The sequence below is a fragment of the Daphnia pulicaria genome, chromosome 8 (assembly GCF_021234035.1).
Source record: "Daphnia pulicaria isolate SC F1-1A chromosome 8, SC_F0-13Bv2, whole genome shotgun sequence".
NCBI classification, from domain to species: domain Eukaryota; kingdom Metazoa; phylum Arthropoda; class Branchiopoda; order Diplostraca; family Daphniidae; genus Daphnia; species Daphnia pulicaria.
In genome coordinates, this window is record NC_060920.1 from 5,405,904 (window position 1) to 5,429,156 (window position 23,253).

Below are 23,253 nucleotides of genomic sequence, written 5' to 3' on the forward strand. Positions count from 1 at the left end.
TAGAACTCAAATAACTTGAATAATTTTTAAAAATTCAAGTGCTGTGATGTGCGTTTTTCTAAAACTTTTTGTTCATGATTTACTCTATAAATTTATTGATTCAATAGACTTGAAATGGTGTATTGGACATTGATTTACACATCCTTTAATTAAAAAATGGTTTTAAAGTGAAAAAAATATTATAGCAACTTCAAGTGCTGAGCTGTTCTCTGCTGTGCTTTACCGTGCTCTGGCGTGCTCTGGCGTGCACTGGCGTGCACTAGCGTGCACTGGCGTGCACTGGCGTGCTCTGGCGTGCACTGGCGTGCTTTGGCGTGCATTAGCGTGCTCTGGTGTGATTTGGCTTGCTCTGGCGTGCTCTGGCGTGCATTGACGTGCTCTGGCTTGCTCTGGCGTGCATTGACGTGCTCTGGCGTGAACTGGCGTGCTCTGGCGTGCACTGGCGTGCTCTGGCGTGCACTGGCGTGCTCTGGCGAGCATTGACGTGCTCTGGCGTGCACTGGCGTGCATTGACGTGCATTGACGTGCTCTGGCGTGCACTGGCGTGCTCTGGCGTGCACTGGCGTGCTTTGGTGTGAATTGGCGTGCTCTGGCGTGCACTGGCGTGCTCTGGCGTGCTCTGGCGTGTTCTGGCATGCACTGGCGTGCTCTGGAGTGCACTGGCGTGCTCTGGCGTGCTCTGGCGTGCTCTGGCTTGCTCTGGCGTGCATTGACGTTCTCTGTCGTGCACTGGCGTGCTCTGGCGTGCACTGGCGTGCTCTGGCGTGCACTGGCGTGCTTTGGTGTGAATTGGCGTGCTCTGGCGTGCACTGGCGTGCTCTGGCGTGCATTGACGTTCTCTGCCTTGCTCTGGCGTGTATTGACGTGCTCTTGCGTGCACTGGCGTGCTCTGGCGTGCACTGGCGTACTCTGGTGTTTATTGGCGTGCTATGGCGTGTTCTGGCGTGCACTAGCGTGCTCTGGCGTGCTCTGTCGTGCTCTGGCGTGCTCTGCTATGCAGAACTCAAGTGCTTGACAAAAGAAATCCACTACCCGACAATAGAACTCAGATAACTTGAATAATTTTAAAAATTCAAGTGCTGTGATGTGCGTTTTTCTAAAACTTTTTGTTCATGATTTGCTCTATAAATTTATTGATTCAATAGACTTGAAATGGTGAATTGGACATTGATTTACACATCCTGTAATTAAAAAATGGTTTTAACAAGTGAAAAAAATATTAGAGCAACTTCAAGTGCTGAGCTGTTCTCTGCTGTGCTCTACCGTGCTCTGGCGTGCACTGGCGTGCACCTGCGTGCTCTGGCGTGCTCTGGCGTGCTCTGGCTTGCTCTCACGTGCATTGACGTGCTCTGGCGTGCTCTGGCGTGCTCTGATGTGAATTGGCGTGCTCTGGCGTGCACTTGCGTGCTCTGGTGTGAATTGGCGTGCTCTGGCGTGCACTGGCGTTCTCTGGCGTGCATTGACATGCTCTGGCGAGCACTGGCATGCTCTGGCGTAAACTGGCGTGCTCTGGTGTGAATTGGCGTGCTCTGGCTTGCTCTCGCGTACATTGACGTGCTCTGGCGTGCTCTGGCGTGCATTGACGTGCTCTGGCGTGCACTGGCGTGCTCTGCTGTGAATTGGCGTGCTCTGGCGTGCACTGGCTTGCTCTGGCGTGCACTGGCGTGCTCTGGCGTGCATTGACGTGCTCTGGCTTGCTCTCGCGTGCATTGACGTGCATTGACGTGCTCTGGCGTGCTCTGGCGTGCTCTGGCGTGCACTGGCGTGCTCTGGCGTGCACTGGCGTTCTCTGGCGTGCACTGGCGTGCTCTGGCGTGCACTGGCGTGCTCTGGCTTGCACTGGCGTGCTCTGGCGTGCACTGGCGTGCTCTGTTATGCATTGACGTGCTCTGGCGTGCGCTGGCGTCCTCTGGCGTGCACTGGCGTGCTCTGGCGTGCACTGGGGTGCTCTGGTGTGAAGTGGCGTGCTCTGGCGTGCACTGGCGTAATCTGGCGTGCATTGACGTGCTCTGGCTTGCTGCGGCGTGCATTGGCGTGCTCTGGCGTGCACTGGCGTGCTCTGGCGTTCTCTGGCGTGCTCTGGCAAGCACTGGCGTGCTCTGGTGTGAATTCGCGTGCTCTGAGGTGCACTGCCGTGCTCTGGCTAGCACTGGCGTGCTCTGAGGTGCACTGGCGTGCTCTGGCTAGCACTGGCGTGCTCTGGCGTACATTGACGTGCTCTTACGTTCACTGGCGGGCTCTGGCGTACACTGGCGTGCTCTGTGAATTGGCTTGCTCTGGCGTGCACTGGCGTGCTCTGGTGTGAATTGGCGTGCTCTGGCGTGCTCTGGCGTGCACTGGCGTGCTCTGGTATGAATTGGCGTGCTCTGGCGTGCACTGGCGTGCTCTGGCGTGCACTGGCGTGCTCTGGCGTGCACTGGCGTGCTCTGGCGTGCACTGGCGTGCTCTGGCGTGCTCTGGCGTGCATTGACGTGCTCTGGCTTGCTTTGGCGTGCATTGACGTGCTCTGGCGTGCACTGGCGTGCTCTGGCGTTCTCTGGCGTGCTTTGGCGTGCACTGGCGTACTCTGGCAAGCACTTGCGTGCTCTGGCTTGAACTGGCGCGCTCTGGTGTGAATTGGCGTAATCTGGCGTGTAATGGCGGGCTCTGGCGTGCACTGGCGTGCTCTGGTGTGCATTGAAGTGTTCTGGAGTGCACTGGCGTTCTCTGGCGTATACTGGCGTGCTCTGGTGTAAATTGGCGTGCTCTGGCGTGCATTGACGTGCTCTAACGTGCTCTGGCGTGCATTGAAGTGCACTTGCAAGCTCTGGTGTGAATTGGCGTGCTCTGGCGTGCATTGAGGTGCTCTGGCTTGCTCTCGCGTGCATTGAAGTGCTCTGGCGTGCTCTGTCGTGCACTGGCGTGCTCTGGCGTGCACTGGCGTGCTCTGGCGTGCACTGGCGTGCTCTGGCGTGCTCTGGCTTGCTCTCACGTGCATTGACGTGCTCTGGCGTGCTCTGGCGTGCTCTGATGTGAATTGGCGTGCTCTGGCGTGCACTGGCGTGCTCTGGTGTGAATTGGCGTGCTCTGGCGTGCACTGGCGTTCTCTGGCGTGCATTGACATGCTCTGGCGTGCACTGGCGTTCTCTGGCGTGCACTTGCGTGCTCTGGCGTACATTGACGTGCATTGGCGTGCACTGGCGGGCTCTGGTGTGAATTGGCTTGCTCTGGCGTGCACTGGCGTGCTCTGGTGTGCACTGGCGTGCTCTGGCGTGCTCTGGCTTGCTCTCACGTGCATTGACGTGCTCTGGCGTGCTCTGGCGTGCTCTGATGTGAATTGGCGTGCTCTGGCGTGCACTGGCGTGCTCTGGTGTGAATTGGCGTGCTCTGGCGTGCACTGGCGTTCTCTGGCGTGCATTGACATGCTCTGGCGTGCACTGGCGTTCTCTGGCGTGCACTGGCGTGCTCTGGCGTACATTGACGTGCATTGGCGTGCACTGGCGGGCTCTGGTGTGAATTGGCTTGCTCTGGCGTGCACTGGCGTGCTCTGGTGTGAATTGGCGTGCTCTGGCGTGCTCTGGCGTGCACTTGCGTGCCCAAGCGTGCACTGGCGTGCTTTTGCGTGCATTGGCATGCTCTGGCGTGCAATGGCATGCTCTGGCGTCCACTGGCGTGCTATGGTGTGAATTGGCGTGCTCTTGCGTGCACTGGCGTGCTCTGGCGTGCACTGGCGTGCTCTGGCGTGCACTGGCGTGCTCTGGTGTGAATTGGCGTGCTCTGGCGTGCACTGGCGTAATCTGGCGTGCATTGACGTGCTCTGGCTTGCTCTGGCGTGCATTTGCGTGCTCTGGCGTGCACAGGCGTGCTCTGGCGTTCTCTGGCGTGCTCTGCCTTGAACTGGCGCGCTCTGGTGTGAATTGGCGTGCTCTGGCGTGCACTGGCGGGCTCTGGCGTAAACTGGCGTGCTCTTGCGTGCATTGAAGTGCTCTGGAGTGCACTGGCGTTCTCTGGCGTATACTGGCGTGCTCTGGTGTAAATTGGCGTGCTCTGGCGTGAACTGGCTTGCTCTGGCGTGCATTGACGTGCTCTAGCGTGCGCTGGCGTGCTCTGGCGTGCACTGGCGTGCTTTGGCGTGCATTGACGTGCTCTGGCTTGGTCTCGCGTGCATTGAAGTGCTCTGGCGTGCTCTGGCGTGCTCTGGCGTGCACTGTCGTGCTCTGGCGTGCACTGGCGTGCTCTGGCGTGCACTGGCGTGCTCTGGCGTGCACTGGCGTGCTCTGGTGTGAAGTGGCGTGCTCAGGCGTGCACTGGCGTGCTCTGGCGTGCACTGGCGTTCTCTGGCGTGCACTGGCGTGCTCTGGCGTATATTGACGTGCACTGGCGTGCACTGGCGTGCTCTGGTGTGAATTGGCTTGCTCTGGCGTGCACTGGCGTGCTCTGGTGTGAATTGGCGTGCTCTGGCGTGCTCTGGCGTGCACTTGCGTGCCCAAGCGTGCACTGGCGTGCTTTGGCGTGCATTGACGTGCTCTGGCGTGCACTGGCATGATCTGGCGACCACTGGCGTGCTCTGGCGTGCACTGGCGTGCACTGGCGTGCATTGACGTGCTCTGGCTTGCTCTGGCGTGCATTGACGTGCTCTGGCGTGCACTGGCGTGCTCTGGCGTTCTCTGGCGTGCTTTGGCGTGCACTGGCGTACTCTGGCAAACACTTGCGTGCTCTGGCTTGAACTGGCGCGCTCTGGTGTGAATTGGCGTAATCTGGCGTGTACTGGCGGGCTCTGGCGTGCACTGGCGTGCTCTGGCGTACTGGCGTGCTCTGGCGTGCGCTGGCGTGCTCTGGCGTGCACTGGCTAGCTCTGGTGTGAATTGGCGTGCTCTTGCGTGCACTGGCGTGCTTTGGCGTGCATTGACGTGCTCTGGCTTGCTCTCGCGTGCATTGAAGTGCTCTGGCGTGCTCTGGCGTGCACTGGCGTGCTCTGGCGTGCACTGTCGTGCTCTGGCGTGCACTGGCGTGCTCTGGCGTGCACTGGCGTGCTCTGGTGTGAATTGGCGTGCTCAGGCGTGCACTGGCGTGCTCTGGCGTGCACTGGCGTTCTCTGGCGTGCACTGGCGTGCTCTGGCGTACATTGACGTGCACTGGCGTGCACTGGCGTGCTCTGGTGTGAATTGGCTTGCTCTGGCGTGCACTGGCGTGCTCTGGTGTGAATTGGCGTGCTCTGGCGTGCTCTGGCGTGCTCTGGCGTGCACTTGCGTGCCCAAGCGTGCACTGGCGTGCTTTGGCGTGCATTGACGTGCTCTGGCGTGCACTGGCATGATCTGGCGACCACTGGCGTGCTCTGGCGTGCACTGGCGTGCACTGGCGTGCATTGACGTGCTCTGGCTTGCTCTGGCGTGCATTGACGTGCTCTGGCGTGCACTGGCGTGCTCTGGCGTTCTCTGGCGTGCTTTGGCGTGCACTGGCGTACTCTGGCAAACACTTGCGTGCTCTGGCTTGAACTGGCGCGCTCTGGTGTGAATTGGCGTAATCTGGCGTGTACTGGCGGGCTCTGGCGTGCACTGGCGTGCTCTGGCGTACTGGCGTGCTCTGGCGTGCACTGGCGTGCTCTGGCGTACTGGCGTGCTCTGGTGTGAATTGGCGTGCTCTGGCGTGCACTGGCTTGCTCTGGCGTGCATTGACGTGCTCTGGCGTGCGCTGGCGTGCTCTGGCGTGCACTGGCGTGCTCTGGTATGAATTGGCGTGCTCTGGCGTGCACTGGCGTTTTCTGGCGTTTTCTGGCGTGCACTGGCGTGCTCTGGCGTGCACTGGCGTGCTCTGGCGTGCTTTGCTATGCAGAACTCAAGTGCTTGACAATAGAAATACACTACTGGCCTGGGCTGGCTTGCTATGGCGTGCATTGCCGTGCTCTGGCGTGCACTGGCTAGCTCTGGCGTGCATTGACGTGCTCTGGCGTGCACTGGCGTGCTCCTGCGTGCAATGGCGTGCTCTGGCGTGCACTGGCGTAATCTGGCGTGCACTGGCGTGCTCTAGCGTGCTCTGGCGTGCTCTGCTATGCAGAACTCAAGTGCTTGACAATAGAAATCCACTACCCGACAATAGAACTCAAATAACTTGAATAATTTTTTAAAATTCAAGTGCTGTGATGTGCGTTTTTCTAAAACTTTTTGTTCATGATTTTCCCTATAAATTTATTGATTAAATAGACTTGAAATGGTGTATTAAAAATTGATTTACACATCCTGTAATTAAAAAATGGTTTTAACAAGTGAGAAAAATATTAGAGCAACTTCAAGTGCTGAGCTGTTTTCTGCTGTGCTCTACCGTGCTCTGGCGTGCACTGGCGTGCTCTGGCGTGCTCTGGTGTGAATTGGCGTGCTCTGGCGTGCTCTGGCGTGCACTGGCGTGCACTGGCGTGCTCTTGCGTGCACTGGCGTGCTCTGGCGTGCACTGGCGTGCTCTGGCGTGCACTGGCGTGCTCTAGCGTGCACTGGCGTGCTCTGGCGTGCACTGGCTTGCTCTTGCGTGCACTGGCTTGCTCTGGCATGCATTGACGTGCACTGGCGTGCATTGACGTGCTCTGGCGTGCACTGGCGTGCTCTGGCGTGCACTGGCGTGCTCTTGCGTGTATTGACGTGCTCTGGAGTGCACTGGCGTGCACTGGCGTGCTCTGGCGTGCATTGACGTGCTCTGGCGTGCACTGGCGTGCACTGGCGTGCTCTGGCGTGCACTGGCGTGCTCTGGTGTGAATTGGCGTGCTCTGGCGTGCACTGGCGTGCTCTGGCGTGCACTGGCGTGCTCATGCGTGCACTGGCGTGCACTGGCGTGCTCTGGCGTGCACTGGCGGGCTCTGGTGTGAATAGGCGGTCTCTGGCGTGCGCTAGTGTGAATTGGCGTGCTCTGGCGTGCACTGGCGTGCTCTGGCGTACACTGACGTGCTCTGGCGTGCACTGGCGTGCTCTGGTGTGAATTGGCGTGCTCTGGCGTGCACTGGCGTGCTCTGGCGTGCATTGACGTGCTCTGGCTTGCCTTGGCGTGCATTGACGTGCTCTGGCCTACACTGGCCTGCATTGGCATGCTCTGGCGTGCATTGACGTGCTCTGGCGTGTACTGGCGTGCTCTGGCGTGCGCTGGCGTGCTCTGGTGTGAATTGCCGTGTTCTGGCGTGCACTGGCGTGCTCTGGCGTGCGCTGGCGTGCTCTGGCGTGCTTTGACGTGCTTTTGAGTGCACTGGCGTGCTCTGGCGTGCATTGACGTGCTCTGGCGTGCTCTGGTGTGAATTGGCGTGCTCTGGCGTGCATTGACGTGCTCTGGCGTGCACTTGCGTGCTCTGGTATGTATCGGCGTGCTCTGGCGTGCTCTGGCGTGCACTGGCGTGCTCTGGCGTGCACTGGCGTGCTCTGGCGTGCACTGGCGTGCTCTGGCGTGCACTGGCGTGCTCTGGCGTGCACTGGCGTGCTCTGGCGTGCACTGGCGTGCTCTGGTGTGAATTGGCGTGCTCTGGCGTGCACTGGCGTGCTCTGGCTTGCTCTGGCGTGCATTGACTTGATCTTGCGTGCACTGGCGTGCTCTGGCGTGCACTGGCGTGCTCTGGCGTGCACTGGCGTGCTCTGGCGTGCATTGACATGCTCTGGCGTGCTCTGGCGTGCACTGGCGTGCTCTGGCGTGCACTGGCGTGCTCTGGCGTGCACTGGCGTGCTCTGGCGTGCACTGGCGTGCTCTGGCGTGCACTGGCGTGCTCTGGCGTGCACTGGCGTGCTCTGGCGTGCACTGGCGTGCTCTGGCGTGCACTGGCGTGCTCTGGCGTGCACTGGCGTGCTCTGGCGTGCACGGGCGTGCTCTGGCGTGAACTGGCGTGCTCTGGCGTGCACTGGCGTGCTCTGGCGTGCTCTGGCGTGCACTTGCGTGCTCTGGCGTGCTCTGCTATGCAGAACTCAAGTGCTTGACAATAGAAATCCACTACCCGACAAAAGAACTCAAATAACTTGAATAATTTTTAAAAATTCAAGTGCTGTGATGTGCGGTTTTCTAAAAAATTTTGTTCATGATTTGCTCTATAAATTTATTGATTCAATAGACTTGAAATGGTGTATTGGACATTGATTTACACATCCTGTAATTAAAAAATGGTTTTAAAGTGAAAAAATATTATAGCAACTTCAAGTGCTGAGCTGTTCTCTGCTGTGCTCTACCGTGCTATGGCGTGCACTGGCGTGCACTGGCGTGCTCTGGCGTGCACTGGCGTGCTCTGGCGTGCATTGACGTGCTCTGGCGTGCAGTGGCGTGCTTTGGTGTGAATTGACGTGCTCTGGCGTACACTGGGGTGCTCTGGCGTGCTCTGGCTTGCTCTGGCGTGCATTGACGTGCTCTGACGTGCACTGGCGTGGTCTGGCGTGCACTGGCGTGCTCTGGTGTGAATTGGCGTGCTCTGGCGTGCACTGTTGTGCTCTGGCGTGCATTGACGTGCTCTGGCTTAATCTGGCGTGCATTGCTGTGCTCTGGCGTGCACTGGCGGGCTCTGGCGTGCTCTGGCGTGCTTTTCTATGCAGAACTCAAGTGCTTGACAATATAAATCCACTACCCGACAATAGTACTCAAATAACTTGAATAATTTAAAAAAATTCAAGTGCTATGATGAGCGTTTTTCTAAAACTTTTTGTTCATGATTTGCTCTATAAATTTATTGATTCAATATACTTGAAATGGTGTATTGGACATTGATTTACACACCCTGTAATTAAAAAATGGTATGAACAAGTGAAAAAAATATTATAGCAACCTCAAGTGCTGAGCTGTTCTCTGCTGTGCTCTACCGTGCTCTGGCGTGCTCTGGCGTGCTCTGGCTTGCTCTGGCGTGCATTGACGTGCTCTGGCGTGCACTGTTGTGCTCTGGCGTGCTCTGGTGTTCATTGGCGTGCTCTGGTGTGAATTGGCGTGCTCTGGCGTGCACTGGCGTGCTCTGGCGTGTGTAAGAGACTACACAGCGCGTGCATCTTGTCTCTTACGGGAACGAATGTATAAAATATGAGGCGTGACTCAACAATGTAAATGTTTATTAGTATAGTCTGAAAAGACAATTGATAGGAAAGATAACTAATGAAGAGGAAGAATAATGAGAGAGGCGACAGTACCTTTACTCGGATGTAGTTGAATAAGTCGCACAACACAACACTTGGTAAAAGAGAGTTTAACTGGACCGATGATCGGAAACACCCGGTCGGTCTAACTACGAAAAGGATCTGCCGTGTGGAGAGAAGAATATCGCACCCTTTTATATGAGAAGAGTGGGGTTGCGACATAGTATAAGGAAAACGATAGCAAAAGGTATCCCATAGAAAACCCACCCCCGAGTGAGTTGACAGTTCTGTCAACTCACTTAATTGAGGTTTAAAGAGTATTTGAATGGGGTAAAAGGGGCTTGAAATATGCGTGGAGGACGCGTAATTTATGCATGGAGATGCAATCTAAGAAGGGTAAAGAACCGCGGCGTCGACAGCAAGGGAGAAGGGGTTGCACCGGAAGCTGTACAGGTGTGATGCGTCATCATAGCCGTAGGCCAAATGACGCACACGCCGTTCTATTACATGGCTCCGGGGCCCCTTTGATTACGTCCCGTAATCTACTAAATTGGTTGATTGATGGTAGAAGATCTTGAAGTGTCGCCGCTGATGAAGAATCAAAATTTTTTTTCACGGCGTCGACGATGAACTGGAACACGGGACGAATTGACGCGCGGTGAAGCTTGCAGAAAATGTCGAAAAGGAGCGTGAAAATCAAGAAATCACGCAGTAAGGCGATGAGAAAGGCGAAAACAATATGAACTGGTGATGAGACAGCTGATGCACAAGAACTTGCTATTTTTTTTTGCTTCGGTCTGATGTCCGATGGTTGATGAACTAACCATTTTTTTTTCAATTTTACCATACGTTTCGTTATTGCTCTCTCGTCAAGTTCCTTGCATTGCCTAGCAGGTCGATGGGTCGTTAGCTGATAAGGCCTCGTCTTAGGTTTGACTGATACATTTTCTTTTGATGCTATTTTTGAAAGTTATTCGCTTAGAATAATGTAATAATCATAGAAAAAACTTAAATTTGTTACTTATACAACGTTGAACACTAGAAAACCGTCGCTCCCAAATTTGAACAATTCTATAATTGACGACTCAAAACAAATTTTCCTAATATAACGCCGTTTCAATGTCACTAAACTTTTATTAGTATTCCTCCCATGCACATGACCAAATCCTATTAATCTCCATATTTATTTTTTTTTATCGATTTCATCCGGCAACATCTCTTGTTCCAGGCTAACATAATAAAAATTCATCCGCAACGTCTGTTTCGATCTAACCCCTAAACTATAACCGTAAATTCATCTGACATTTACCTCATGTCAGGATAACCGTTAAAAAAAATCTATCCGAAAACGTTCATTGCAGGCTTCCCTATTCCTTTTTTGTAGGAGATCTTTTGTTAATCATGTCGTTACGAGGAATTCCCTGTTTCTATATATTAAATTTTAAAAAAAAACTACCTGTTAAATAATACGTTACTTATTTTGTTGTTGTTCAGTTTTAATGTATCTATTCTGACCTCACGATACCCAAGGATTTCTTATTAACTGACCCATGTCTCCTGTTGGTGTCTACACTGTTATTTCCATGTATCCTTCCGCCACGCCGCATGTAATGGGCTCTTTGTTGGAACAGCTTGATGGTTGATGGCTGAGAGCTCCGTAGTTATAATATGGCAGTAGTCTTCCTCTTTCTCCGTTTGCGTTGAACATTTTCCTTGCAACTCTGGCTTGTTCCCGACACTCTCTCTGGCGATGTCCCGTATTACCGCAAAAATAACACTTTACTGGTGGTGTAGAGAGCGGCTGAGTTTGTCGATGAATAAATTGATGCTGAATCAAAGGATCGGTATATGGAAAACTAAAATGATTGGCTTCGTTCGTTGGGACATTTAAAGTTGGAGAGTTGAACGGATGGAGATGTTGATGAGCACTGAAAGGCAGTTGTTGGTATGCAATCAGATGATGCAGCATTTCCATAATACGATTGGTCAAGTCTTCGTTCGGAATCAGTTCGATGGCTTTATCTGGAGGGTCTGTGTTGAAACGTGACATCGACGTGATGGCGTTGATTTTTTCATTTTGTGTCTCTATGGCTTGCCAGAGAAGATGGGAGTCAGACTGTGATAAGGGAGATGTCACATCGTTTACAAATTTCCTTTTTCCGATTTCTTCTTTTTCTGCTTCTAGCCGTCGATCATATTTGTCAGTTTCTCGCACGAGATCTTCGTAGACTTTAAAATGTTTATAACGAACTTTATACTTCGTCGTAAGGTCAAGTCCCGCAAGAAATTTTTGTCTTAATATCAGATAACGCGTGGTTTCTTCGTCTTTTGTAGGTTGGGCGTTCTTGGGATAGCCACGTTCAAAAATATTTTTCAATCGAAACCCATAAGTGATAATATTTTCTCCGGGATGACGCTTAATTTCTTCCAATTGCGCTTGAAAAAAATCTTGATTTTCGTTGCCATGAAACCGTTCGTGTAAAAGCTTTTTTATTTTCTGATAGTCTTTTGTGACCGTGTCCAAAATATTCTGCAGCAGTTCGTGAGCCTCTCCTGTCAATTTAGTAACTAACATGTTAACGGTTTCATCAATTGTCCAATCAGACATGGCAACAATATTATCAAATAATTTAATCCACCTATCAAATCGCATAGTCCAAGGACTACTACCAAAGCTAGGTAATTGTATCAGCATGGTGAGAGCACGATTCCCTTTTTGAAGATCGTGCAAATCACCAAGGACCATTACGTTAGCAATGCTAGACAATGTGATTGGGGAATCTATTTTTACTGGCTGCGATTTCGAGTTTGGGTTTGAGCCAGCTCTTCTTACGTCATTTGAGGGCGCTACTGGCTGTTTAAAAGGTTCAGATATTGCTTGTAACTCCTTTTCTTTTCTTAGGCCTACTGGTTCGTTTACTACTGAAGAACGCGGTTGTTTGATGATGAGCACTTCGGATTCGCCGTAAAGGTGGTCTGCGGCAGTAGCGACGTTAGGGTGTATAAGAACGCTACTGGAAAGATGAGTTGCGGTGTGCGGTGAAGAAGTGGGGTTGGAAAAACGAACTGAACTTGCGACTGGAGCTATTGGCGTGGAACTTCTATCGGGGATAGCAAAGGCGACTGGGGAGCATTGTTGTACAAGTCGTGTAGCGTTGGTGGCGTTTTGGCGTAGTCCTGACATGTTGTGATGGCCACTAATGCCCCCGTTTCCTGCCGAACGTGACGAGGCATAATAGCGAACGACTGGTGTTGGAGAAAAAGATATGCAAGCATAAGCTTCGTCTTCGTTTCCAAAGTTTTGCAATCTGGACGCTGTGTTTCCTTTTCCGTAAGTTGGCAAAATGATATCCTGATTCTTAACTTCCATAAGTTCTTTTGGAACGTTGCTGTCAGAGATATTTTGAATTCGTGAAGATGTTTTCGCCCGTATGATGCTTCTTCCTTGGAGTGGCTCAGTAGGTAATTTTTCCTCGACGATCTTCTTCAGTGATTCATCAACCTTGTTTTCAAAATCGCAATCGACGTATTCGGTATCTGATTCGGAATTTACGCCTGTAAAAAAATTTTCAGCTCGAGCGCAAAGCTGAGAAGTGTTCGGTGGTTCAGTAAAATCAGATGGTAGTAATGGCTCGAGACTGGTAGGAAGCGGAGATGAAGGATTGTTGATTAATGCGCTGTAAGATTCTTCCTCGGAAAATGCAGATGATGAAGGAGTGCGTTGGAAAAGACTAAGAGTCTTTGCAAGAAGAGAGGGGCTATTATAAATAGCGGCCTTTGCGCGTGCCCATCTAGAAGGCTTTTTCAATGTCGCTGGCGGATTGGGGATTCCAATTTTTCGTAAAACAGGTAACTTTGGTTTTTTAACTGGGGAGACCAAGCTCTCTGTCTCAATGCTTGATTCTGAATTTCGTTGCACATGCGAAGGCGCAAATCAATCAACTGTTTTCAGACTGATACTCTTATTCATAAACATTGTGAGTCTATTCGTACGCAGCTGCCACCAGATGTAAGAGACTACACAGCGCGTGCATCTTGTCTCTTACGGGAACGAATGTATAAAATATGAGGCGTGACTCAACAATGTAAATGTTTATTAGTATAGTCTGAAAATACAATTGATAGGAAAGATAACTAATAAAGAGGAAGAATAATGAGAGAGGAGACAGTACCTTTACTCGGATGTAGTTGAATAAGTCGCACAACACAACATTTGTTAAAAGAGAGTTTAACTGGACCGATGATCGGAAACACCCGGTCGGTCTAACTACGAAAAGGATCTGCCGTGTGGAGAGAAGAATATCGCACCCTTTTATATGAGAAGAGTGGGGTTGCGACATAGTATAAGGAAAACGATAGCAAAAGGTATCCCATAGAAAACCCACCCCCGAGTGAGTTGACAGTTCTGTCAACTCACTTAATTGAGGTTTAAAGAGTATTTGAATGGGGTAAAAGGGGCTTGAAATATGCGTGGAGGACGCGTAATTTATGCATGGAGATGCAATCTAAGAAGGGTAAAGAACCGCGGCGTCGACAGCAAGGGAGAAGGGGTTGCACCGGAAGCTGTACAGGTGTGATGCGTCATCATAGCCGTAGGCCAAATGACGCACACGCCGTTCTATTACACGTGCTCTGGCGTGCACTGGCGTGCTCTGGCGTGCACTGGCTTGCTCTGGCGTGCAATGGCTAGCTCTGGCGTGCATTGACGTGCACTGGCGTGCACTGGCGTGCTCTGGCGTGCACTGGCGTGCTCTGTCGTGCCCTGGCGTGCTCTGCTATGCAGAACTCAAGTGCTTGACAATAGAAATCCACTACCCGACAATAGAACTCAAATAACTTGAATAATTTTTAAAAATTCAAGTGCTGTGATGTGCGTTTTTCTAAAACTTTTTGTTCATGATTTGCTCTATAAATTTATTGATTCAATAGACTTGAAATGGTGTATTGGACATTGATTTACACATCCTGTAATTAAAATTTGGTTTTAAAGTGAAAAAAAATATTATAGCAACTTAAAGTGCTGAGCTGTTCTCTGCTATGCTCTACCGTGCTCTCGCGTGCTCTCGCGTGCTCTAGCTTCCTCTGGCGTGGATTGACGTGCTCTGGCGTGCACTGGCGTGCTCTGGCGTGCACTTGTGTGCTCTGGGGTGCACTGGCGTGCTCTAGCGTGCACTGGCGTGCTCTGGCGTGCACTGGCGTGCTCTGGCGTGCACTTGTGTGCTCTGGGGTGCACTGGCGTGCTCTGGCGTGCACTGGCGTGCTCTGGCGTGCTCTGGCGTGCACTGGCGTGCTCTGGCGTGCACTGGCGTGCTCTGGCGTGCACTGGCGTGCTCTGGCGTGCACTGGCGTGCTCTGGCGTGCACTGGCGTGCTCAGGCGTGCACTGGCGTGCTCTGGCGTGCACTGGCGTGCTCTGGCGTGCATTGACGTGCTCTGGCTTGAATTGACGTGCTCTGGCTTGCTCTGGCGTGCATTGCCGTGTTCTGGCGTGCACTGGCGTGCACTGGCGTGCTCTGGCGTGCACTGGCGTGCTCTGGCGTGCACTGGCGTGCTCTGGCGTGCACTGGCGTGCTCTGGCATGCACTGGGGTGCTCTGGCGTGCATTGACGTGCTCTGGCTTGCTCTGACGTGTATTGCCGTGCTCTGCCGTGCACTGGCGTGCTCTGGCGTGCTCTGGTGTGATTTGGCGTGCTCTGGTGTGAATTGGCGTGCTCTGGCGTGCATTGACGTGCTCTGGCTTGCTCTGGCGTGCATTGCCGTGTTCTGGCGTGCACTGGCGTGCACTGGCGTGCTCTGGCGTGCACTGGCGTGCTCTGGCGTGCATTGACGTGCTCTGGCTTGCTCTGGCGTGCATTGGCGTAATCTGGCGTGCACTGGCGTGCTCTGGTGTGAATTGGCGTGCTCTGGCGTGCACTGGCCTGCTCTGTCGTGCACTGGCCTGCTCTGGCGTGCACTGGCGTGCACTGGCGTGGATTGATGTGCTATGGCGTGCACTGGCGTGCTCTGGCGTGCACTGGGGTGCACTGGCATGCATTGGCGTGCTCTGGTGTGAATTGGCGTGCACTGGCGTGCACTGGCGTGCTCTGGTGTAAATTGGCGTTCTCTGGCGTGCTCTGCCGTGCCCTGTCGTGCTCTTTCGTGCTCTGCTTATGCAGAACTCAAGTTCTTGACAATAGAAATCCACTACCCGACAATAGAACTCAAATAACTTGAATAATTTTTAAAAATTCAAGTGCTGTGATGTGCGTTTTTCTAAAACTTTTTGTTCATGATTTGCTCTATAAATTTATTGATTCAATAGACTTGAAACGGTGTATTGGACATTGATTTACACATCCTGTAATTAAAATTTGGTTTTTAAGTGAAAAAAATATTAAAGCAATTTCAAGTGCTGAGCTGTTCTCTGCTGCGCTCTACCGTGCTCTAGCGTGCTCTGTTGTTCACTGGCGTGCTCTGGCGTGCACTGGCGTGCTCTGGCGTGCACTGGCGTGCTCTGGCGTGCACTGGCGTGCTCTGGCGTGCACTGGCGTGCTCTGGCGTGCACTGGCGTGCTCTGGCGTGCATTGACGTGCTCTGGCTTGCTCTGGCGTGCATTGGCGTAATCTGGCGTGCACTGGCGTGCTCTGGTGTGAATTAGCGTGCTCTGGCGTGCACTGGCCTGCTCTGTCGTGCACTGGCCTGCTCTGGCGTGCACTGGCGTGCACTGGCGTGGATTGATGTGCTATGGCGTGCACTGGCGTGCTCTGGCGTGCACTGGGGTGCACTGGCATGCATTGGCGTGCTCTGGTGTGAATTGGCGTGCACTGGCGTGCACTGGCGTGCTCTGGTGTAAATTGGCGTTCTCTGGCGTGCTCTGCCGTGCCCTGTCGTGCTCTTTCGTGCTCTGCTTATGCAGAACTCAAGTTCTTGACAATAGAAATCCACTATCCGACAATAGAACTCAAATAACTTGAATAATTTTTAAAAATTCAAGTGCTGTGATGTGCGTTTTTCTAAAACTTTTTGTTCATGATTTGCTCTATAAATTTATTGATTCAATAGACTTGAAATGGTGTATTGGACATTGATTTACACATCCTGTAATTAAAATTTGGTTTTTAAGTGAAAAAAATATTAAAGCAATTTCAAGTGCTGAGCTGTTCTCTGCTGTGCTCTACCGTGCTCTAGCGTGCTCTGTTGTTCACTGGCGTGCTCTGGCGTGCTCTGGCGTGCTCTGGCGTGCACTGGCGTGCTCTGGCGTGCACTGGCGTGCTCTGGCGTGCACTGGCGTGCTCTGGCGTGCACTGGCGTGCTCTGGCGTGCTCTGGCGTGCACTGGCGTGCTCTGGCGTGCACTGGCGTGCTCTGGCGTGCACTGGCGTGCTCTGGCGTGCACTGGCGTGCTCTGGCGTGCACTGGCGTGCTCTGGCGTGCATTGACGTGCTCTGGCTTGCTCTGGCGTGCATTGGCGTAATCTGGCGTGCACTGGCGTGCTCTGGTGTGAATTAGCGTGCTCTGGCGTGCACTGGCCTGCTCTGTCGTGCACTGGCCTGCTCTGGCGTGCACTGGCGTGCACTGGCGTGGATTGATGTGCTATGGCGTGCACTGGCGTGCTCTGGTGTGCACTGGGGTGCACTGGCGTGCATTGGCGTGCTCTGGTGTGAATTGGCGTGCACTGGCGTGCACTGGCGTGCTCTGGTGTAAATTGGCGTTCTCTGGCGTGCTCTGCCGTGCCCTGTCGTGCTCTTTCGTGCTCTGCTTATGCAGAACTCAAGTTCTTGACAATAGAAATCCACTATCCGACAATAGAACTCAAATAACTTGAATAATTTTTAAAAATTCAAGTGCTGTGATGTGCGTTTTTCTAAAACTTTTTGTTCATGATTTGCTCTATAAATTTATTGATTCAATAGACTTGAAATGGTGTATTGGACATTGATTTACACATCCTGTAATTAAAATTTGGTTTTTAAGTGAAAAAAATATTAAAGCAATTTCAAGTGCTGAGCTGTTCTCTGCTGTGCTCTACCGTGCTCTAGCGTGCTCTGTTGTTCACTGGCGTGCTCTGGCGTGCACTGGCGTGCTCTGGCGTGCACTGGCGTGCTCTGGCGTGCACTGGCGTGCTCTGGCGTGCACTGGCGTGCTCTGGCATGCACTGGATAGCTCTGGCGTGCATTGACGTGCTCTGGCGTGCACTGGCGTGCTCTGGCGTGCACTGGCGTGCACTGGCGTGCACTGGCGTGCTTTGGGGTGAATTGGCGTGCTCTGGCGTGCAATGGCGTGCTCTGGCGTGCACTGGCGTAATCTGGCGTGCACTGGCGTGCTCTGGCGTGCACTGGCGTACTCTGGCGTGCTCTGCTATGCAGAACTCAAGTGCTTGACAATAGAAATCCACTACCCGACAATAGAACTCAAATAACTTGAATAATTTTTAAAAATTCAAGTGCTGTGATGTGCGTTTTTCTAAAACTTTTTGTTCATGATTTGCTCTATAAATTTATTGATTCAATAGACTTGAAATGGTGTATTGGACATTGATTTACACATCCTGTAATTAAAATTTGGTTTTTAAGTGAAAAAAATATTAAAGCAATTTCAAGTGCTGAGCTGTTCTCTGCTGTGCTCTACCGTGCTCTAGCGTGCTCTGTTGTTCACTGGCGTGCTCTGGCGTGCACTGGCGTGCTCTGGCGTGCACTGGCGTGCTCTGGCGTGCACTGGCGTGCTCTGGCGTGCACTGGCGTGCTCTGGCGTGCACTGGCGTGCTCTGGCGTGCACTGGCGTGCTCTGGCATGCACTGGATAGCTCTGGCGTGCATTGACGTGCTCTGGCGTGCACTGGCGTGCTCTGGCGTGCACTGGCGTGCTTTGGGGTGAATTGGCGTGCTCTGGCGTGCAATGGCGTGCTCTGGCGTGCACTGGCGTAATCTGGCGTGCACTTGCGTGCTCTGGCGTGCACTGGCGTACTCTGGCGTGCTCTGCTATGCAGAACTCAAGTGCTTGACAATAGAAATCCACTACCCGACAATAGAACTCAAATAACTTGAATAATTTTTAAAAATTCAAGTGCTGTGATGTGCGTTTTTCTAAAACTTTTTGTTCATGATTTGCTCTATAAATTTATTGATTCAATAGACTTGAAATGGTGTATGGACATTGATTTACACATCCTGTAATTAAAATTTGGTTTTAAAGTGAAAAAAAATATTATAGCAACTTCAAGTGCTGAGCTGTTCTCTGCTGGCCTCTACCGTGCTCTGGCGTGCTCTGGCGTGCTCTGGCTTGCTCTGGCGTGCATTGACGTGCTCTGGCGTGCACTGGCGTGCTCTGACGTGCACTGGCGTGCTCTGGCGTGCTCTTGCGTGCACTGGCGTGCATTGACGTGCTCTGTTGTTCACTGGCGTGGTCTGGCGTGCACTGGCGTGCTCTGGCGTGCACTGGCGTGCTCTGGCGTACACTGGCGTTCTCTGGCGTGCACTGGCGTGCTCTTGCGTGCATTGGCGTGCTCTGGCGTGCACTGGAATTCTCTGGCGTGCACTGGCTTGCTCTGGGGTGCACTGGCTAGCTCTACCGTGCTCTGGCGTGCACTGGCGTGTTCTGGCGTGCACTGGCGTCCTTTGGCGTGCATTGACGTGCTTTGGCGTGCACTGGCGTGCTCTGGTATGAATTGGCCTGCTCTGGCGTGAACTGGCGTGCTCTGGCGTGCAATGACGTGCTCTGGCGTGCACTGAAGTGCTTTGGCGTGCACTGGCGTGCTCTGGTGTGCTCTGCAATGCAGAACTCAAGTGCTTGACAATAAAAATCCACTACCCGACAATAGAACTCAAATAACTTGTAAATAATTTTTAAAAATTCAAGTGCTGTGATGTGCGTTTTTCTAAAACTTTTTGTTCATGATTTGCTCTATAAATTTATTGATTCAATAGACTTGAAATGGTGTATTGGACATTGATTTACACATCCTGTAATTAAAATTTGGTTTTTAAGTGAAAAAAACTATTAAAGCAATTTCAAGTGCTGAGCTGTTCTCTGCTGTGCTCTACCGTGCTCTAGCGTGCTCTGTTGTTCACTGGCGTGCTCTGGCGTGCACTGGCGTGCTCTGGCGTGCACTGGCGTGCTCTGGCGTGCACTGGCGTGCTCTGGCGTGCACTGGCGTGCTCTGGCGTGCACTGGCGTGCTCTAGCGTGCACTGGCTTGCTCTGGCGTGCACTGGCTAGCTCTGGCGTGCATTGACGTGCTCTGGCGTGCACTGGCGTGCTTTGTGGTGAATTGGCGTGCTCTGGCGTGCAATGGCGTGCTCTGGCGTGCACTGGCGTAATCTGGCGTGCACTTGCGTGCTCTGGCGTGCACTGGCGTACTCTGGCGTGCTCTTTCGTGCTCTGGCGTGCTCTGCTATGCAGAACTCAAGTGCTTGACAATAGAAATCCACTACCCGACAATAGAACTCAAATAACTTGAATAATTTTTAAAAATTCAAGTGCTGTGATGTGCGTTTTTCTAAAACTTTTTGTTCATGATTTGCTCTATAAATTTATTGATTCAATAGACTTGAAATGGTGTATTGGACATTGATTTACACATCCTAAAATTAAAATTTGGTTTTAAAGTGAAAAAAATATTATAGCAACTTCAAGTGCTGAGCTGTTCTCTGCTGTGCTCTACCGTGCTCTGGCGTGCTCTGGCGTGCTCTGGCTTGCTCTGGCGTGCATTGACGTGCTCTGGCGTGCACTGGCGTGCTCTGACGTGCAAAGGCGTGCTCTGGCGTGCTCTGGCGTGCACTGGCGTGCATTGACGTGCTCTGTTGTTCACTGGCGTGCTCTGGCGTGCACTGGCGTGCTCTGGCGTGCACTGGCGTTCTCTGGCGTGCACTGGCGTGCTCTGGCGTGCATTGGCGTGCTCTGGCGTACACTGGCGTGCTCTGGTGTGCACTGGCGTGCTCTGGCGTGCACTTGCGTGCTCTGGCGTGCACTGGCGTTCTCTGGCGTGCTCTGTCGTGCTCTGGCGTGCTCTGCTATGCAGAACTCAAGTGCTTGACAATAGAAATCCACTACCCGACAATAGAACTCAAATAACTTGTAAATAATTTTTATAAATTCAAGTGCTGTGATGTGCGTTTTTCTAAAACTTTTTGTTCATGATTTGCTCTATAAATTTATTGATTCAATAGACTTGAAATGGTGTATTGGACATTGATTTACACATCCTGTAATTAAAATTTGGTTTTAAAGTGAAAAAAAATATTATAGCAACTTCAAGTGCTGAGCTGTTCTCTGCTGGCCTCTACCGTGCTCTGGCGTGCTCTGGCGTGCTCTGGCTTGCTCTGGCGTGCATTGACGTGCTCTGGCGTGCACTGGCGTGCTCTGACGTGCACTGGCGTCCTCTGACGTGCACTGGCGTGCTCTGGCGTGCTCTTGCGTGCTCTGGCGTGCATTGACGTGCTCTGTTGTTCACTGGCGTTCTCTTGCGTGCACTGGCGTTCTCTGGCGTGCACTGGCGTGCTCTTGCGTGCATTGGCGTTCTCTGGCGTGCACTGGCGTGCTCTGGCGTGCACTGGCTTGCTCTGGCGTGCACTGGCTAGCTCTACCATGCTCTGGCGTGCACTGGCGTGCACTTGCGTAATCTGGCGTGCACTGGCGTCCTTTGGCGTGCATTGACGTGCTTTGGCGTGCTTTGGCGTGCACTGGCGTGCTCTGGTATGAATTGGCGTGCTCTGGCGTGCACTGGCGTGCTCTGGCGTGCATTGACGTGCTCTGGCGTGCACTGGCGTGCTTTGGCGTGCACTGGCGTGCTCTGGTGTAATTGGCGTGCTCTGGCGTTTACTGGCGTGCTCTGGCGTGCACTGGCGTTCTTTGGTGTGCACTGGCGTGCTCTGGCATGCACTGGCGTACTCTGGTGTGAATTGGCGTGCTCTGGCGTGCACTGGCGTGCTTTGGCGTGCACTAGCGTGCTCTGGCGTGCACTGGCGTGCTCTGGCTTGCACTGGCGTGCTCTGGCTTGCACTGGCGTGCTCTGGCGTGCACTGGGGTGCTTTGGTGTGAATTGGCGTGCTCTGGTGTGCTCTGGCGTGCTCTGCTATGCAGAACTCAATTGCTTGACAATAGAAATCCACTACCCGACAATAGAACTCAAATAACTTGAATAATTTTAAAAATTCAAGTGCTGTGATGTGCGTTTTTCTAAAACTTTTTGTTCATGATTTGCTCTATAAATTTATTGATTCAATATACTTGAAATGGTGTATAGGACATTGATTTACACATCCTGTAATTAAAAAATTGTTTGCACAAGTGAAAAAAATATTATAGCAACTTCAAGTGCTGAGCTGTTCTCTGCTGTGCTCTACCGTGCTCTGGCGTGCTCTGGCGTGCTCTGGCTTGCTCTGGCGTGCATTGACGTGCTCTGGCGTGCGCTGTTGTGCTCTGGTGTGCTCTGGTGTTCACTGGCGTGCTCTGGTGTGAATTGGCGTGCTCTGGCGTGCACTGGCGTGCTCTGGCGTGCTCTGGCGTGCACTGGCGTGCTCTGGTGTGATTTGACGTGCACTGGCGTGCACTGGCGTGCCCTTGCGTGCACTGGCGTTCTCTGGCGTGCGCTGGCGTGCTCTGGCGTGCACTGGCGTTCTCTGGCGTGCACTGTTGTGCTCTGGCGTGCTCTGGTGTTCACTGGCGTGCATTGACGTGCTCTGGCTTGCTCTGGCGTGCATTGACGTGCTCTGGCGTGCACTGGCATGCACTGGCGTGCTCTGGAGTGCACTGTCGGGCTCTGGTGTGAATTGGCGTGCTCTGGCGTGCACTAGCGTGCTCTGGCGTGCACTGGCGTGCACTGGCGTGCACTGGCGTGATCTTGCGTGCATTGACATGCTCTGGCGTGCACTGGCGTGCTCTGGCGTGCTCTTGCGTGCACTGGCATGCACTGGCGTGCACTAGCGTGCTCTGGCGTGCACTGGCGTGCATTGACATGCTCTGGCGTGCTCTGGCGTGCTCTTGCGTGCACTGGCATAATCTGGCGTGCTCTGGCGTGCACTGGCGTGCTCTGGCGTGCACTGGCGTGCTCTGGTGTGAATTGGCGTGCTCTGGCGTGCATTGACGTGCTCTGGCGTGCTCTGGCGTGCACTGGCGTGCTCTGGCGTGCACTGGCATGCACTGGCGTGCTCTGGTGTGAATTGGCGTGCTCTGGCGTGCATTGGCGTGCTCTGGCGTGCATTGACGTGCTCTGGCGTGCACTGGCGTGCTCTGGCGTGCACTGGCGTGCTCTGGCGTGCACTGGCGTGCTCTGGCGTGCACTGGGGTCCACTGTTGTGCACTGGCGTGCTCTGGTGTGAATTGGCGTGCTCTGGTGTGAATTGGCGTGCTCTGGCGTGCACTGGCGTGCACGCTGGCATTTTAAAGTGAAAAAAATATTATAGCGACTTCAAGTGCTGAGCTGTTCTCTGCTGTGCTCTACCGTGCTCTGGCGTGCTCTGGCGTGCTCTGGCTTGCTCTGGCGTGCATTGACTTTCTCTGGCCTACACTGGCGTGCTCTGGCGTGCACTGGCGTGCTCTGGCGTGCACTGGCGTGCTCTGGTGTGAATTGGCGGTCTCTGGCGTGCACTGGCGTGCTCTGGCGTGCACTGGCGTGCTCTGGCGTGCACTGGCGTGCTCTGGCGTGCATTGACGTTCTCTGGCGTGCACTGGCGTGCTCTGGCGTGCACTGGGGTGCACTGGGGTGCACTGGCGTGCTCTGGTGTGAATTAGCGTGCTCTGGCGTGCACTGGCGTGCTCTGGCGTACACTGGCGTGCTCTGGTGTGAATTGGCGTGCTCTGGCGTTTCCTGGCGTGCTCTGGCGTGCACTGGCGTGCTCTGGCGTGCACTTGCGTGCTCTGGCGTGCTCTGGCGTTCTCTGGCTTGCTCTGCCGTTTATTGACGTTCTCTGGCGTGCACTGGCGTGCTCTGGTGTTTATTGGCGTGCTCTGGCGTGCACTGGCGTGCTCTGGCGTGCTCTGTCGTGCTCTGGCGTGCTCTGCTATGCAGAACTCAAGTACTTGACAATAGAAATCCACTACCCGACAATAGAACTCAGATAACTTGAATAATTTTTAAAAATTCAAGTGCTGTGATGTGCGTTTTTCTAAAACTTTTTGTTCATGATTTGCTCTATACATTTATTGATTCAATAGACTTGAAATGGTGTATTGGACATTGATTTACACATCCTGTAATTAAAAAATTGTTTGCACAAGTGAAAAAAATATTA